This window comes from Meleagris gallopavo, chromosome 1 (assembly GCF_000146605.3).
Source record: "Meleagris gallopavo isolate NT-WF06-2002-E0010 breed Aviagen turkey brand Nicholas breeding stock chromosome 1, Turkey_5.1, whole genome shotgun sequence".
Lineage (NCBI taxonomy): Eukaryota > Metazoa > Chordata > Aves > Galliformes > Phasianidae > Meleagris > Meleagris gallopavo.
In genome coordinates, this window is record NC_015011.2 from 127,978,894 (window position 1) to 127,997,924 (window position 19,031).

General features: G+C 36.8%; 1 protein-coding gene and 1 long non-coding RNA gene across 2 annotated transcripts in view; one reads left to right on the forward strand and one right to left on the reverse strand.

Annotated features, from left to right (window-relative positions):
* Positions 1 to 19,031, reverse strand: part of LOC100550732 (gamma-aminobutyric acid receptor subunit gamma-3) — a 302,767-nt gene that overhangs the window by 71,579 nt on the left and 212,157 nt on the right.
* Positions 10,638 to 13,580, forward strand: LOC109370972. The gene is made up of 3 exons (XR_002121574.2): positions 10,638 to 12,015; positions 12,257 to 12,300; positions 13,456 to 13,580. It is a non-coding gene; the product is annotated as an uncharacterized LOC109370972 (long non-coding RNA).

The following is a 19,031-nucleotide window of genomic DNA, read 5'->3' on the forward strand; positions in this document are numbered from 1 at the left end:
GAAAGAAAGAAAGAAAGAAAGAAAGAAAGAAAGAAAGAAAGAAAGAAAGAAAGAAAGAAAGAAAGAAAGAAAGAAAGGAAGGAAAGAAAGAAAGAAAAGAAAGAGAGTGCTCAGAGATTTAGAAAGTTTTTAAGCAGTAGAACTGTTGTGGATGGGAATGCAGCAGTCACCACAGATTCTTTCTTCTCTTCAGGAACTGCAGAGAGACAGCCTGTTCCCAGAACCAGTATCTACTGAGATCAAAGAAAATTCTAAAAGTGGCTAAGGGCAACGTGATTTGACTAAAATATAGGTGTTTGGAGGGTGTTCAAGTGGTTATGCTCCTGCAGACCTCTGTGGCATAGGATTAAATCAGGATGAACGTTTTTCAGTTATGAAATGTTTCTAATAACAAAGTCACCTCATACCAAACTTATCTTCTTTATCTGTCCCCAAGCCTAAACATGTACTGGTTCACAGGTGTCCGTCCTGGCTCCCAGCTGCTCCCATACACAGACGCAAGGTGCTGGAAGTCCTTGAGTGCTACCCCAACTAGTGGCGTTGCAGGACGCTTCCCAGGCAGTGCTGCGAGGAAGTTCAGGGAGCTGTAGTGTTCCAATACAGGTATGTCCTTGCAAAGCTCTGTTTGAAAGACTACAACTCCCAGAATATTCCACTTTTTTTCACAAACTGCTGCAGAGGCTTTTGTAAGATGACACCTGCTACAGGAGAAAAAATGTGGGGAATCAATTGTTAGCAAGAAATAAGTAATTATGAAAGGGCACTTCCAAATTGACAGTCCAGAATCCATATCAAGTAGCTTTCTAGGCGGCTTGAGAAACTCAGGTACAGGACTTATACGAAGAGAAAAGCAGCAATACAAAAATGATTACTCAAACTTCATGGAATCTCTTCTTCAAGTTTCAGCTTAGCACTGAAAAGGGGATCCTCTGGATCCCAAGTGAACTCTGAAACAAAATCAGATGGCAACATTTGGAGCAGACATAACAACTTGAATAGGAGAGCTGAGTAGTTGCATGTACTTAGGTACACATCTCTCAACCCAGCAAGCTTTCGGAGATAGATCCATAACCCTATGCCATAAAGATACATATACCATTTCTTTTTATTTAAATATGTATATAATTTGGTCTCAACAAGTCACAAAAATCAGTTATGTAGCACATTGAACAGTGCACTTTAAAGGGAGCTGACGACTTCTGTACATTTCCAGTCCAATGTTCTGCAAATCTTCCGAGTCCTGACCCCCAAATATTCCAACAAGATTTATTTTGCAACGATAAACTTTTTTTTTTTAATGCAAAAACCATCTATAGAGTATTAGATTCAAAAATATTCTAGAAGTTTATGTATCTTTCCATTTTTCACCTAAAACCAAATGTTCCCAGAGGTGTATCTAGAATATTTCTTGCTTTGCAATTGCTTCAAATCATTTCCTGGGCTAAATATCCTGAAGACTGATAATAACCGGCACCACAACAGAATTACCCAAGGATTTACACTCTAATACTTTTCTGACATGCAATGACATCCCTAAAAGAAGCCTGAAAACAGCAAGTAAAAAAAAGAGCTGTCACTCATTGTAAGGCTATGAAACTGCTTCCTTCAAACTATGAGCACCTTTAGCTTCATATTTTATTCAGTATTTAACCAAGGACAGAGGTACTTCATCAAATACATGCCAGGCACACAAAGTTTCCAAGTTTTCTATAGCTTTTAGTTTCACCAGTTCTTGGGACTGGTCCCAGTTTCCATGCGTGCATCCTGCACATTAACACTCTTGTGCAGATGAGGTTCCTTTTTCATTGTTATTACGGAGCAATGGTTTCTTCTTTCCAGAATGTGGTAAGCTACAAAAGCTATATCAGTGGTACTATGATAATGATAGGTGTCAAATGATGAATTGTTTGTTGTACTGGACTTCAGGTGACCGTGGAAGATACACACACCACTAGACAGCAAGATTATCATGACTATAGACATTATGTGTTATGTACTCTATTTGCATTTGCAACTTGAAAGAACAACTGGAAACACAGAGAGGATTATAGATTAACATATACATTAACTATAGATTAACATGCTTCATATGTAAGTCTGAAGTTTATTGTATTGCAGGTTATGTACTAGGTGAGTCAATCATACCACAGATGCCTGGCCCATAAGGGGCTCCTCTAACTGCAGAGGGGGTCTTCCAAGCATTTGTAGATATGAGCTTCCTGCTGCACATTGCTGAAAGATGTGGTCTGCTTGTCTCACTAGTATCAGACAACCTCTTTCAACATTCTTACTCTTCAGAGTTCTGCTCTTCTCCCCTTTTTCAGTACTTGCACATTGTGGCATGTGGCAGTTAGCCCATCGAGAAGTAAGAGCTTCTTTATTTTGCCCTGACATGGTCTGCTCTAATGTGGCAGGCTCTTTCTTTTACTTGCAGAAGGACTGATAAGATCTAGCCTTCAGGATCATCAAAGCTTCCTGATCTTTCGTTTGGTGAGCGATAATTTTTTCTGAAACTTATCTGGAATTGGTCTGGGTGAAAACTGAAAAGAAATCTCAGCTTTTACTCATTATAATGTGCAAATCTTTTAAAGCTAAGTAGCAATCAAAATAAAAAGAAAGGAGCATTAAATTTCATATTTAAGGATTATGGATTTCACCTTCTCATCTCACTGGAGAGCAGGAGAAATGAGCATGTTTTAATCTAAGAAGATATGTGTTTTCATAGATGCTGCAGAATATCATGAGAATATCATGGATGGTTCAGAGTACGTGGATTTCTTTTGGGGAAGCCCTAGGAAGATATTTAGAATCTTTAACTAAAAGCAAGTAACATAGCTATTTTAATGTAGATACTGAATTTTCTGTATCACAGGAAAATATTTTTTAATAACACAATGATTGTACATGTAACCTGGAACCTGCCTATGCTAAAAGTCCTCAAAGGTACAGAATTTACCAAAGTGTCAATAGCCAAAGGCAACAACAGTTTCCTCCAGCCCAAAGCAGGGTAAAGTATAAGGGACAGGTCCTTACATTGCCAGCTTTGGTCATCTCATGTAGCTGGTTGTGTCAGACAATATGGGAGTTAGTTATAACAGTCATTTGTTATAACCAGAATGTTTTTCAATTTTATTAAAATGAGATTTCAAATCAGACTTTAAAGGAATATTTTCAAGCAAAACTTCATTTTTTGCATAGTTTTACTACATTGTAGGAAAAAAAAAGTCGCCAAAAGCATTTTCTATTTTTTTGTGTTTACACAGTTTTACTAAAACTGAAGGCATCTTAGCCTCTCTGCTGGTGACCATTCATTGCAAGCTCATCTTTTCAGAAAGAAATAAAAATGTACACTAGGTAGGTCATGTTTAGACCATATATACATCGCAGAGAGGAGAAAAAATAACTCTGATGTTGGTCAATGGGTCTGCTATCAGAATATGATCTTCAGAAAGGAATTCTTATACTGAATTAGCTACTCCTGCCTTTAAAAAATGGGTAAGAAAACAGTGCAATTTGACAGTGCAAATTCTAGTATCACCCACTATAATCTTATTCAGATTAATCTTCCCCTCTTTAGGTATCCAAAACAAGAGAAATTTTTCAGCTAATCAACTGAGACAGTCTTTGTGTGTGTGCCTTTAGAAGGTGATTCAGCACATCCTTACTTTTCTTATGTGCATCAAGTGAATCACATTCTGGAGGTGCACTTCCTCCACTTATGAGACATCATGGGAATGCCTATGAGTAGGTGTAATGGATTCTCAGAGTCCAAAAATTCAATGATGGTAAAAAAAAATTGCATGTTTAAAATACATTAGTCATTTTATTTTCATGCTAGATCTAACTGTGCTTTGAACTCCCATAATGGGACATGGCTCTGAATACAAAGCAATTCAGAACATTTACGTACATCAGTGCTGGTAAAAAGATCTTGTTTTGGTGTCAGGGAGTGTAATCTGTTCTACAGGTGTGGGCTTCCTGATGTTCAGTATTGCTGGCAGGAATAAAAGACCCTAGAGCAAATAATCACCTAGGATTTTTGTTGGATTTTTTGCACTTCTATAGCAACTTTGTCTACTCCAGACAGAATTCCAAAGGCAAGACTGATGTTTGCAAATATAGGCTGGCGGAAAAATCAGGGCTATGGAGCAAAACAAGGAGCAAAACAATCCAACAGTATATAGACACCTACTAGTTCAGTATTGCATTGCCAGACAGTCCAATAGCAATGGGATGAAAGACCTAAAGTCCCATCAGATGTTAACCATCATATGTATTTCTTTTTGGCTTTTCTGGTCTGAGAATTCCACATACAATAGTGGAATTCTAGTGGTACATTTAAAGTGTTTCTTGTTTCTGTTTTTAATTAGCAGGAAAACAGAAGGTACAGAAGGTACATGTTCTTTTTCACCTTTGCAGTTGATTTTCTGTTATCTCTTTGTTCCTGCTGTCCTTATTCCCTCACTGTTTATTTTGCTAACAAACAATCTGCCTGCAACTACTTCTTTTAGTTACCACTATGTCTGATTTTAATAGAAAAGCCAAAGAAGAACGATCTGTATATAGTACAAATCCTTTCAGCTCTGCAATATATCATTTAATGCTCTATTTCAGTAATCCTGCTTACAATCACTTGTCTTTACATATCATAGCCATTATAAAGATGTACAATGGTTAGGAAGAAATGACATTTGCAGTGTGGAAGGTATTACTTCACCCAATGAAGTCCATCCATCTATTCTGCCATCCATCCTTCCAACCATCTACTACTGTATAGATATAGTATTATATACAGTTTCAGTACTGCATTATATTTCTTTCTTTAAGACAATTAGCCTACCTTTTGATCAGAAATACCTGTAATTTCTCTCAAAACTAACTAACTGATGTTTGTATAATATCCAATCTGTTATGGTTAAATACTCTGTTACAATGTGCAGAACTGGAATGTTAAACTAGAGAAACATTCATCACCTTTACTGCCAGGAAGCAGAATATCATATTTTAGTCTGCAGAGAATAAAAAAGAGAAAGAAGAGTTAGGAAAAGAAAGATGTGGTTGGAAGTTCACACTGATGAAAGACAATCTGATTTTAAATTAGACTTAAATTATAGATAGTACAATAGAGCATTGCTTGGTGGAGTAGAGAATGGTTTCTTGTTCACTCAGTTAAATTAATTTTTTTCTGCTTTATGTCAGTTCAAGTAGTCAATCCAGCTTTCATTCATACTACAGATACACTGCATTCAGAGAAGGTAACTGTGGAGAACCACAGTTCTGCCTGTGGCAAATGCTACAGAATCTGTAAACCCATCTATAGGCCAGATGTAGTTTTTGACACTTCAAATTATTGAGTACTATCAGGCATCTAGAGCTTAGAAGTATCATGTATATTAAAACTGCTGAACTATGATATATTTCTGATGAACATTACTTTACAGATCACATTTTATTGGAGCATAGCGATGAACTGACATCTAGGAAAGTTAAACTGATCAGAATAATTGCTTTTTGATCAGTATAAACATTCACCCAATTTTAGCACTGGAATCAACTGAGCTTATGCTAAGCTACTAATCAGTCTAAATGTCCCTATTTCGGTAAGCAAGCTGTCAAAGAAAGATTAAAAGTAGTAATTTCCTGCTTGCGTTGCCCTTCTTGGTGAACATGACCTAGGTTGACAAAATATTAAGCAAAGTGCTACCTGATAACATGCAATCATTTTTGTTATAAGCCCAAATGATGGAGAACAGGAAATTCACATACAAAACATAAATACATGCTAAATCATCATCTTACATCAACATCCAAGCTAAACCTGAGCTGAATTTTATGAAATCTACCAATAAGTTACACAAAATGTCTTGTGTAACTTATTGATCTATGATCTATGACTGCATTTATTACTTCGCTATTTTAGACAGTTACTACTTCACTATTTTAGACTGTTATACTGAGAGAAATAAAAATCTCAGATGAAGTGTCTTACAGATAACAGTTAATTACAGTCCAAACTTTCTTCACAAAATTTATAAAAGACTGGATTTTTTTGCTTCTGCAGAATTTTTGGGTCAGTCCACTCAACCAACTTCCAGCAGTTTTCAGTTATTGTCTGCCATCTCTCAGCAAGTGTTTCAGGTGACAAGCCACCTCCATTAAAGACTTACATACTCGCTAAGAGTTTTCGTTAAGAACACTCAGGTATTCATTGAAATGTGTGTGCTTTGTGAGAGAAGGGAAAGTCATGATGCAGAAATGTTGTCATGGCAGTGTTTTTCGTAGCAGTCAAATGGAAAACGCGCTCTTTCAGCTGTGCTTTGAAAAGGGAATATATGAGTTGAAAGAAAGCTTGCTCTTTCACATGAACTGAGCTTCTTCAGTAAAAATGTGAGTTCAAAATGAAAATGGAAGCTTGAACAGTCAATCCAAAGACTGTGGAGGTTTGGATGTGGGTCAGTACACTGATTTTAAGAAGCAATAGTCTTCAAAGCATCCAGAGTCATTATATAATAAGCTGCAGAGTCCTTTCCTCGTAAATGAACTTCATCTAAGGCAAAATCTGAATTTCCACCTGCATGGAGAATGCGGTAACCTCTGACAGCACTATCATACATTAAAAAGGGACAAGAAGCACTTTTCACTAGTTTCAGTGTCTGATGCTATTGTGTAAAAAAAGATCAGATGAGGAAAGCCCTGTATTGCTTTAACAGGTATGGTCCTCATGAGAATTCAAACTCATTTCTATTGGCTTTGCTGAAAAATAACTTTTTAATAATTCATGTTCTGTGTGAGCATAGAAAAGTTCACACAGAAAGAAAAGACAGCTGGATTTTCTACCATGAGCAGCAGAATAATGTTGCAGTTTCCAGCTCCATTTCTCAATCATACTGAAAAACAGAATTATTGGAGAATAAGCATTTATGGAGAGAATAAGGAAGGCAGGAAAGAAATATTTTGGCTCTGATGCCAAGATGAAATTGCAAGCTCTGAAAGAGAAAGAAAATATATCTTAATTTGAAAATTGTGTGCTATTTCCATTGTAGTACATCTGACAGCCTCTTGCATTGTATTTATTTGATCATTTCTCAAGCCAAAATCCTGCTATAAGTCCATTACATTAATGGTATGAAGAATCCAGTACATTGCTAATCTAGCAATCCTGCCAGAGATTGGTCAACAGTTTCAGGGCACTCATACCTGTACGTTAATAACACTTTTAACATGAACTACACACAAGAAGATGGTTTTTCTTTGAGCTTTCTACCTTTGAGGAACCATATCATACTCCCAACTTTATTTGACAACAGAGATGTCATTTTTATTATGGATTCCTGTATTTCTTCACAAATTGAAAGCCATAGTGAAGGCACACTGCTTGTGAAGAAACCTTATTTTCTCTTACACTTGTATTCAAAATCATTGCCAAGAAAAAAAGTAAAACTTCTTGAGATGGTAGGACTTTATTTCAGATGAAGACACAGAGAAAATGAGTATGCTACTTGCTTTTCACTTCATGAGCTCTACTTGCAACTGCTTTTCTCCTTTGTCATATTATTATAGAATACTGGAAGCCAATTAATAGAAAACCATCACAACCACCAAATGAAAACCGTACCAATGAACAAACAAACACTAAACTTTTACTAAAAGGAGTACCATATTTATATTGAAAAGTCTTCCATATTGTTGGTGAGATTCCTTACCTAGGATATCCTGAGATTTTCCCTCAGCTCACATTAACTGCGGTGAGATACTTAAGTGTTAAAGAGTACTTCTCTTTTATTTAACTTCTTTAAATATTAATAGAGCAACCTGACCGCAGGCCATACAATGGTGAGAAGAAATTGTGACTTCAAAGAAGTGATATTCATAGAAACATACAAAAAATAATATTAGAAGGGACCTCTGGAAGTCCTTCAGTTCAAGCTCCCATTCAAAGCTGGGGCAACTTCAAAGCCAGATCAGGTTACGTCCAAGTGAGTTTTTAAAATCTCCAAGGATGGTGATTCCACATCCTCTCCGGGCACTTGTTCCCAAATTTAGCTACTCTGATGTATTTTATTTTTTAACTTATGCCTACCCAGGATTTCCTCTGCTGTAACCTGTAACCGTTGCTTTCCATCCTTCTGCTGCATTCCCCCTTACCCTTCCCTTTTCCCTGCTCAATGAACATGGCTCTCTCAGTCTCTCCCCAACCACTTGAATGGCCCTCAGGTGGAGTGTTCCAGTTTGATAACATTTGCCTTGTACTGAAGCGCTCAGAACTGGCCTCACCGGTAAGGAAGATGAGGGAATAATGACTTTTAAAAAAAATCTGTTGTCTGTGCTTTTCTTAATATAGACCAGTGTGAAGTTAACATGAGTGCAATGAGAACTTGCTCAATTTGCTGTCCACAAAGATACCCAGGCCCTTCTCTGCAGAGCTGAGACTGAATCAGTCTGTACCCAACCTATGGATCTAATCCCTTAAACTTGCAATGTAGCATCAGATTCAGAATAGGTTTAAATAATGTGCTTTCTGCATTTGAAAGGGCTTCCCACATTCCCTTAAGCTATGAGGAAGACCAATGAAGTCTCTGTCAGGGGAAACTGCTGTCTGTGCCTACCAGTGCAAGGCACTGAACTGGAATTAAACTGCAAGCAAGTCCTGTAAGATGTGCTGTTGGGCCTTATCATGGTTTAACTCAGAAGACAGCTCAGCACCACATAGCCATTCGCTCCTTCTCTCACTGCAGGACAGGGGAGAAAACTGGAAAAATGGTAGGGTACATTGGCTGAGATAAAGACAGTATAATAGGAAAGAAAAGGAAGGGATAAATAATAATTATTATTATTACAATAAAATAATAAAGAAAACAAATGATGCACAATACAATTGCTCACCTCCTGCTGACCGATGCTCAGTCAGTCCCTGAGGAGCAACTGCCCCCTCAGTTTTACAGTTCCACACAAGGTCATATGCTATGGAGTATCCCATTGGATAAAGTCCCTGACTTTGTTGCTGAGCAACAACTGAAACATCAGTGTATTACCAAAAATATATTCTCCTAAATCCACACCATTCCAGCCACTATGAAGAAAATTAGGTCTTTTCCAGCCAAAATGGGAACAGCCCTGAATCTCAGAGAGCCAGTGATAACCAAGACCATAGGAACGGGGATATAGGTTGAGTAACAACACTCTTCATGAAATCTCTTGTCAACTTATAACTGATCTCCAAAGATACTAAGAGATATCTAATGGAGAATCATACTGAGGGAGCAGAAGACATTCCTACACACATCTGCCCATATCACTCTCTCCTGTTTATTACCAGACCTGAAACAGGGAAGCATAAGGAAGTCGGATTATTAGCTTAAATATTTAGTGTATTCACTTCAACTGCAATTAGAAGGGCAGACACTCAGATTAAAAAAATCTCAACAATACTCACAAGAGAATATTTGTCTAAACCGTTGTATTTCTGGATTGTCTGAATGCAGTTATCTTCAGCAGTTAACTGTCTGTGCTGTCTTACCCTTCTAATAGTTCTGTTTCAGGAAGAACCAGGGCTGCAGTGCTTTTGCATCATGACTCATTTTTCCCTAAGTGATAGGTAAAGGCTCCTTTACACGTGTTGACAGAATCAAGATGCCCTTTTTCAACAGCATCTTCAAGCACTCAGTCATCAGTGAGATTCAGCAAGGTCTCAAAGTATTTTCTAAGAGCAGCTGGAGTGACTGCTGATTGTTTATCTGATTGCCATCCTACACATAGATCTTACACACATATATAAGGAGCTCTAAAATTGAACTAGTAATTGACAATTAACAAAAAAAAAAAAAAAAAAGAAGGTGGTATTTGTTCCACAAAATATAGTATAATGATGAAATCCATTGGCCTGGGATGTTGTAGATTCTAAAAGGTTACATACAGTTTAAAAAGCAACAAGAAAAAGTATGGAAGTAAAATATATTGAAGCTATTAAATACAAGGATATCATCTTTAGCTCAAGATGTCCTAGTACAGAAGGCAGAGGACAGGAGAATGCACAGAGGAAGGAATATTATAAAATTTCATTTGCACTGAGCATTTGCACTTGGCTACTGCTAGAAATGGGCTGCAGAGCTAGAACAGTAGACTGTGTACATTCTTATGTTTGTCCACATATGAATTGCTAAATACAGCACAGCACTAGAAACAGGGAAAACAAAGCTGTAATTCTAGAGCACAAACTATTCAGAAAGATAGTCCAAAGCCTTTGTACATCATATTTTATGGCCAATCTATATAATATCATCTATATGTCATAAACAGTAAATCTCTGAGACTTAAGATTCAGCATAGAATTTCCTGCTCTGAATCTTCTTCCACCTTTAGGGAGTCAATCACCTACTTCAAACAGCCACTCATACTACTGGACAACAGAGTTACCAAAGAAGAGCACTGTAGTAACTCTCCCTATTGAACAGGGTGCAATTACCATTTATTTATTTTAGTATATGCTTATTTCTGTCAAGAAGCTTATGAAGAAAAAATTCTTAAGGAAAAATTCTGACAAAAATTTAGTATCTACTATTACAGTCACAGAAGAAATAAATACTCAGTGTTGAAAAATGAATTGATTTGTTTGGTTATAGGAAGTGTGACCTGGAAGTAGCAAAGATTTCCTGAAAAAAAATCAAGTTGATTTATGCTTGCAAATGTTTAGAGGATTACATGACAATCCTTCCTAGTATTATATGTGTACTAAGGAATCAAAAATTCCTTAAGTCTTCGTCAATTTTACATTTAAAATTAGCCTTATTTTACAAGAATGTCCGAATTTTTGTTCTGCTCCTGGGGATTACATCTTTGAAATTGTAACCTTTTCTCAGGTCAGATTTGTTATTTTATCTGCTTCATTCAAAACTTCGCTTTTAAAAAGCCTCCAACTGACTTCAGAAAACCCTATTTAATACATAACTGCTGATAGACTAACAACTTATGCATTATTTATTATGTAAATCCTTATTACATACTAGCCTTAACATTCTATCTTTGTGGGTGTATGTAGGTACTTCATAAAGCATTAGCATTCCCTCTGTATTTTATTTTATTTATGACAAATAAAAGTGCTTTCTAAAGAAAAATATCCCATGGTTTAGTGATGTGAGCACCGAAATTATGCAGGATCAAGAATCTCAATCCAATGGATTCAACAGTAGCCTGCCAAAATACTTCTGAACTTTTCACTCACACTGGGATTTAGCTGCTCTTTGCTTCCATTCTGTAAAGGAGGATGACTTGGCTAGATGTAACTTAGGAACTTCTTGTATAAGCCAATCTTTCTTTTGTCAGGCAATTCAGTGAAAAAATAAAATAAATCATAACCTGCTAGAATGTCGTACTCTATTTTTTCTGCATCTGTCTGTTCTGACAATGCAGTTTGCTGCAGATAAATGTGAAACACAGCATTTCTCTTCTGCCAGCAAATCTTGGGCATTTGTACCAGCTTCATTACTGAGGTTAAGCAAACATCTCTCTGCCTTTCATAAGTACCCAGACCACTGCCTTTTTGTAATATCTTTTTCTGCTCTTGGGAGGCATTCACTGCTTGAGTACTAAAATGACAAAAATTTGCAACGGGCAAAGCTAATGAAAGTTATGACTTTTTAAAGAAGTAATTTTTCCTGTCTATCGCTTGCAGTGAAACCTTTCTATCATGAAGAAAACATCTTGGGGATAATTCCAGCTTCATAAGAGACATGATGTAATTGCAGCAAAGGCAAGGACTGCTGGTTTGTGTCACCCTCCCTCCCCCCGGAGGGATGTTCAGGCTGTGCCACTCAATGGAGTGCCCTGGTGTGCCAGCCGCCATGCCACCATCTGACCAGATTTTGTGTTTGCTGAAGTAACAATACCTTATACTGCTCTCACAGTTGGGCACTGTTGCCATGGTAACAGAAAAACATGGTGGCAAAACATCAGCTACATAAACAAAAGCTCTAATAATAACTCAGGAACTATTTACCTTGTTATCTTCAGTATTTAGTGGTACAGTGGTCTCATTTGTTAAATATTTCATGTCTTGTAAACATGTTGGTATTACTGTCTGCGAGGTATCTAGCTGAACTTAGTGTCATTATTAAGCAGACTTAGGCTGTACAATTTCAGAAAAAATATGTATAAGTACAGAAATTTTACTCCCAGAAATCTATTTGGGGCCACAATCATACGGCTATTCTGATGTTTCCACTTTAAGGCCAATTTACCCCTAATTTTAATTACCTTACAGCAACACAAAACTGGAATAAGACAGAGCAGAAAGGCTTCAGTTGGGTATGATCCACTAATCTAGGATTTTGCTGATTCTTATAAATAACAGTCTTAATTTACATGTCAATTTAACTTTGCAGGGTGGTAAAAGAGATGACAAAATGCACCTTTATGCCTTGTAACTGTTTTGTTAAGTACCAGATTCACTTGTTATCTTGTGTATTTGAATTTGTGGGGTACACTTATTTTAAAACATATCTAGTCCATAATATTGGGGAAGTAATTCATGGAAATGCACCCACTACAACTGCATACACTCTTTGAAGAAGAGCTTCCAACTCTGTGGACTAACCCTATCTATGAATGACAGGTTTTCCTCTTTCCCAAGAAAGATCCTATGTGAAAATCTTGTGAAAACCACTGCACTTGTCTGACAGCATCCTATAAATGCAATTGTATGATGCTATTACCCTAAGTACTCCCTTTGAAAGTTCTTCACATACTGCACATTCTGGTTTTATCTTCAAGAGCTCTGTAACCCTTTTATTAAAAAGAGACTTCAGAGACACTCTTTAAACAGAACAGAGAATATTACTTCAGTAAATCAGGTCTGAAACTATTTTGCAAAGCAGTTAGTCATTAATGAAATTGTTCCAAAGGTCACTAAGTTTAGCTCAGTTTCCTTATAGGTAAGGATGAGAACTCAGTGAATAATTAATAGCAAATTAGTGAATGAATCTCACCTTCCCACAGTAGTTATAAAATCTTGCAGCAAGTCACCATACTCTCAAGGATGTTCTGAAAGCATTGTCATGGTTGCATCTCATTATTTCTGCTCTTGCAATGTTTGAACTGGTCTGTCTCTCTACTCCATTCCCTCATCTATCCAAGCTACACTCCCTCAGTTCTTGCAATGGAAATTCAAGACAGCAGGAGTATACATACTTTATCGATGATAAAGTGTCACTGGTGATCAAACATATTGGAAAGATGAGAATTAACTGTAAAAAAGGCTAACAATTCGCAGGAAGCTTTTGGAAGTTTTGAAGTCTAGGACTTACATATGCAGAGTGTGCATTGCATGTTTTTGCAGGAAAAGTTTAAAGACTAACCCAGACATTGGAGGGGAAGTCATCTGCAGTTTGAAAGACCAAAAGAATGTTCCGTCACTGCATGCAGATGAAACTAGTAATCACTGTAATCATTTTTTTTTTAAAGCTAACAGAGCAATTAAGCCAAAAGATAAAAGTGCTTACCACAGTGATTAAACACAGAAGATGCAGCATCCTAAGAGCAGCAGACCACCAAAATCAACAACTCCAGGCCTCAAAAGGAGTCACAAAAGTCATACAATAAAATTGGATAATAATTCATACAATAAAAAAGCTTCTTGTGAAAAAAATGGAGAGCAGTCTGTCTCTAGCCACTTGCTACAAGTCAGCAGGAACTTTTACCACAGCGAGTCTGAGGGATGTCATTGCAACACCAAAAGAGCATAGATCTTGTTGGTTACACAGTTCATTTACAACTGAAACTTTGTGTACTATTTAGCCGGATTTCTTCCTATAACACTAAACTCAGTGACTGATTTTAGTGTTGAATCACACTTGTGCTATAGGTTATCAAAAATGAACAGAATTCAGTGAGTGCCAACAGTAAGACCAATATTTCTTATAAGGCTTATCATTACAATGTATTATATGCTGTACTGTTGTCTTCCATATTATATCAAACAAATTTATATTTACCCCTTAACTGTGTGTTCAGCTCTCTACCTGGCCTTTTTAACTTCTCTTCTATAGGCTGTCCTTTGTATTTAAAGCGTATCCTAGAACAGATTTAGGCATATTTTTGGAAATGCTTGGTTTCTCTACTGAACTCTAATAAGCCTCTTAACTATATCAATATCTAAATATGCCTATTTTAGTTAAAAGTAAGCCTTCAAGCCCCTCCATCTGAAAAAAAATAATATTATTGTCTTTCTGTTTTGTGTGCAAATAATATTTACAAAGCTAACACTTTCGCTGTTCATGAGTAATAAAATCTGTATGTTGATCTTTCTGACACTACGTCTTCACAAGCACATTAGTATGAAGACTTTCAAATAACGATTACCTGGTGAGTTTCAAAGGCTCCTGGATTCTATAATAATTCTCTGCCATAAATCTCTAATGGCGCATTTTGTTTTGGTTCACCTAGTGCCACGGGATGAGACAAAATACTTTTCCTCAGAGTCTCAAAGTCTCTCCACTGAGAGAAAAAAAAAAGAAAAGGCCCTGAGTAGACAAAGAAATGTTTGTCAATGTAATAGGAATCATATTCCATGAGGACCTCTCGGGATTCAGCTCTAGCTCCCATTGCAGAACGACAGAACTATCAAGAAAGAGAGAGTGGAGAATCACAGAGGTCAGACAGTAAGAGAACCTGCAAAGAAGACAAGCATTTACATTTTAGTCCTTCTGAAACAAAGTGGCTTTCTCTGGTACAAGAAAAACAAGCATGAGGGCTGTGATCTTATCAGAATGAGGAGAAGCAACCCTGTGAGCAAAGATGTTTCTCTAGACTTAGAAAGACTATGACAGTGGCCTTTTCCAAAACTGTTTGCTATACCATTTAACAGAAAGCATGTAATGCTCCCTACAGAAGCATTTTGTTTAGAAACGGAGGCATACAATACACCCCAGCACAACGAAGGTCTCTCATCTGCCTAAATTATGACAAGGAAGTTACTGTGAATGCTGACGTGAAAAGTGCTTGCTTTGCAGACCATAACAAAGGACAGGTTTATTTCATACTTGATGAAACCTCTAATACAATGTACTTGAAGATAGGGTTGAAATATTTGCTACAAGTTTTAGGTATTTGAGAGATTAAAGAAATGCTTTTGCCCTTCAAACACAAGAGTGTTAATAAATTGTACTTCCCAAACATTGAGTTTGGACAGCTTCATTCAGTATGGCAAATTCTGTATTCAGAATAAGCAGTTCACTACATCTAGCAATTTTTCTGTTTATTTTGATGTTTAATAACTTCTGATGGTTTTTTTTTTTGTTGTTTTTCTCAGTGTTTAGAAGCATGGCTAAGTATCTTTTGAACCATTTATATTTTCTGTCTCCTCAGCCCCTGTGAAAGGGACTTTAAAAATTAAATTGCATGTAAGGGAAAGTAAAGGTATGTGTTTATTGAAAACTTCCAATCATTTCACTTCATATTCCTCAACTCTCACGTTATAAGAAACACAAAGAAATCATTCTTTTTCTCCTCTTTGGGGTAACTGATACTTTAATGCACACTACATTATTAACAGTCCATCCAAGACTGTTATGCTATCTTTCCAGAACTCTTTGCACTATTTTTTTTTCTTCAAGCTTAAATAATTTAGTAGCAAACACAATTTTTCCACCTCATTTCATCTCCTTTTCCAGGTCATTTATGAATATGTTGAACAGTGGAGCTGCTTGTGATACTCTGCCTCACTTTTTGCGAGGCCTCACAGTATATTTTTTTATACTTCCTACTTCTTAGCCTTCAGTAATAGCCAAATTTCTGTCTTCATCTAGCTTCTCCTCCATACTTTAACCCTGGAATGATTTCCAGAAAACACTACTGGATTCTTTTATCTAAAAATATCCATGAAGTTTTCTTCTAACTTATACTACAAATAGAAGGAAAATGGGAGTGGGAATTTGAAATAAGAGTACTATTTTATTTTTCATTTACTTAACTCTCTTTTTTCCTCCTCTAATTTTAGATGTGCAAGCGTTGCAATAAGATGGTCCACAAGGACCAATATATTTGAAAGCAGTGAGATAGTTTGGGGTCCAGGTGTATTTGTGCCTTTGTTTGCATTTGGAAAATACTGAAAGGAATCAGAGCAGCAGCTGGGAGGCAGATGATTAATCACAGAGGGAACTAAGTTTAACTCCCTTATAGGATCAGCTTTCCCTTAATGCTCAACCTTGTTCATGCTGAGTAGTGTTTTGCTCTGTGAATCATTCCTCTGAGATTAATGTTGCTGTTAGTTTAAAAAGGAAGACCCACTGAAGACAGCTAGGCTTTCAAGGCACTTAAACTAAAGGCAATGGGATATATGTTTAGCAGTGAAAGTGCAATCCATCATAGTGTACGATTGGCAGTCATCAGTTATAAAACAAAATAAAACTCATAGATCTGAATCATTCTGATGTTCCTGTTGTTGCTCCTGTCTCTGATTTAGATTAATCTTAGTGTACGTGGCTGAAAAGTTCAGTGGTGCATGAGCCAATTCACAAGTGGATCAGGTTTCCCTAAGTTGGGCATCAGAGGAGCAGGGAGGCTGGTGAGGGGCCTAACTGGTTTTCCACACTCTGATTTTAACTTGCTGTCACACTTTGGCAAAACCCTCAGAATTCATCTGAGATCAGCTAAGAAGCTAACATGCGGGTAATTATTCCCTGCTGCCTTCATTGCAAAACTCCTCTTTTCATCACACATTGGTCTTTTTTTCCTTTTCTTTGCTTTTATTTTCTATAATTTTCAGCTCATCCCTTCTTTCACTTTGGGGAAGTACAAGGTCTTTATCCACATATTCTGGAACTTCCTCAGCAAGGTCCTACTCAAAAAGCTCCTAAAGTATCTGCAACTGGAGTCGGCAGGGCTACTCAGTTGTTTAATAAAAGCATATACTTAATCACTTTGATGAAGTTTCCAAATTTGTGGATAAACAATCTATATCAGATCAGAACTTCAATTAAGCTGGAATGAGAATCAGCAGAAGAACAGTGTTCATGTCTGCTCTGTAATGAAAAATAAAAAAATAAAAAATAAATGCAGCACAAAACATGACAAAATGCATTGGCGAACTCAGTCTTTCTACTTAAAAATTATGGATGAGGAGTATGGCATTACTGAGAAATAAAATGAGACCTTTATGGGGGCTTCTTTTAGTTGGATTTCCAAAGAAATCAGCTATTCTACTGTCTGTTTGTGTGTCATTTCCTTCCCTGCTGATATATGAACAAATGGGCCAGTTTCAATCAAATATAAAAAACGGAGACAAAAATCTCAAAGATAGGAAGTTTTCAGGGGTTTCTTGAAGCAGCAGCAGCTACAGCTATCTGGTTGGCTGAGCCCTGTGCACACAGACAAAATAAGACTGTGTTCCCTGTTGTCTGATAAGCATGACCTAGGATTTGGAGCATCATCTGGGGAAAAGTGTGTTGGAAATGGGATTTTATTAGCTCTACATCTCATTGGAACAATTTGTTATCATAGCTGTCAGAACAGGCTGCACTTCAACAGCATGGGCACTTTGCTTAAATATAACTAGCAACCCAAGTACATTTGTTAAGGGGAATGATAAATTGCTATTTAAAACTTTCTTTTCTTTTTTTTTTTTTCTTAATTTCTCCCTAACTTCAGGATAGATCTTCATGGACCACAATACAATTTCTCTAAGAGTAGAAGCAACTCTAGGGAGTTAGATACACATTTTCTGTTCCAGCTAAAAGTAACTTGGCATTAAAAAAAATGGCAGTCAGTCATTATTGTCAGTGAATTACTCATACTGAAAGAGTGGCTTAGAGAAGACATGCTCATTTGACACTGCAAGATCCCATAGGCCCTCCTGACTGACTGTAAATTTTTCTGGGGGAAGTCTGAGCAGGACTATTATATGATCTTGTCCACAGAGGTAGTGAATCAGTGGTTTTTAATGTTTTACCTAATCTAGTAATAAATGTTCTTTGCTTCTAGTGTAGTCATCCACAGCTGTTCTATATCACAAATATATGTACTAAGTCAGCCTTGCTTTTCAAAAGTGCAAAGTACAGCTATAGTATATAGAACTATAAGTACAGTTTATAGTTCTAGCTCAGAGGAAAAAAGAAAATAAACAACAAACAAAAACCCTACAACATAACAATAACATAAAACCTCAAATCACTTTAACATAGCTATTTGGTGAATTCTATGGCTCTTGCTCCTTTGGTTGCTCAGCAGGAATATATTACTTGGAAATCACCTCTTGTGGTATTACCCTGTGGAACACTAATATCAGACATTAAAAAATATTTGCTCATTATCACACTGCAGATTAACATCCTTGAGGAATTCTATAGAGACAAACAGCAATCAAGCAATTGCCTTTCATTAAATTATACCTAAAAGATTAATGTATTATGAGGGAGACAGAGACTACATGTATTCAGAAGCTCTAAAATCAGCTAGTGAATGCCTTTACAGCTGGGGTGTGCACATAATGATAGATATTATTTTAATTCTCATAAAAAGCCACCTAGCAAGTGTATGTCCTGGGCAGATGGTACCCCCAGAACAGACACATGCATAAACATATGTTATTATATTTGTATTTACAAATGGTTTTACTGTTAAAAAAATCACTCTAATCCACAAATTCTACCTTTGCATGAAGTCTACATCAGATAGGGTAATTACCAAGTACTTCTAAATGAAGAAAACCCTACAGAAAAAGCTTTACTATTTATGCTTTCAGTTCTATGGAATGGAAAAAAAATGAGGAGTTCCTTTGACAGTCCATTTAAACACTCAATATCTTTTAGGCAGCTCCTCCTGTGACTCTGAATTTGAGACCAGTCAGGCTGTCAGGGCTGTATTGAAAAATCTTTGCTAGCCAGCAGTGACAGGCCTGCTACTGAAATTCTGGCAGTGAGAAGGCAGAACACACAGCTCTGTAAAATGGAATCCAAAAGTCTAATTATGTAAAAGTTATGCACTCATAATTATCTAGCAGCCTAGCAGAAGAAATATGGAGAAAATGTAAAAAAAAAAAAAGA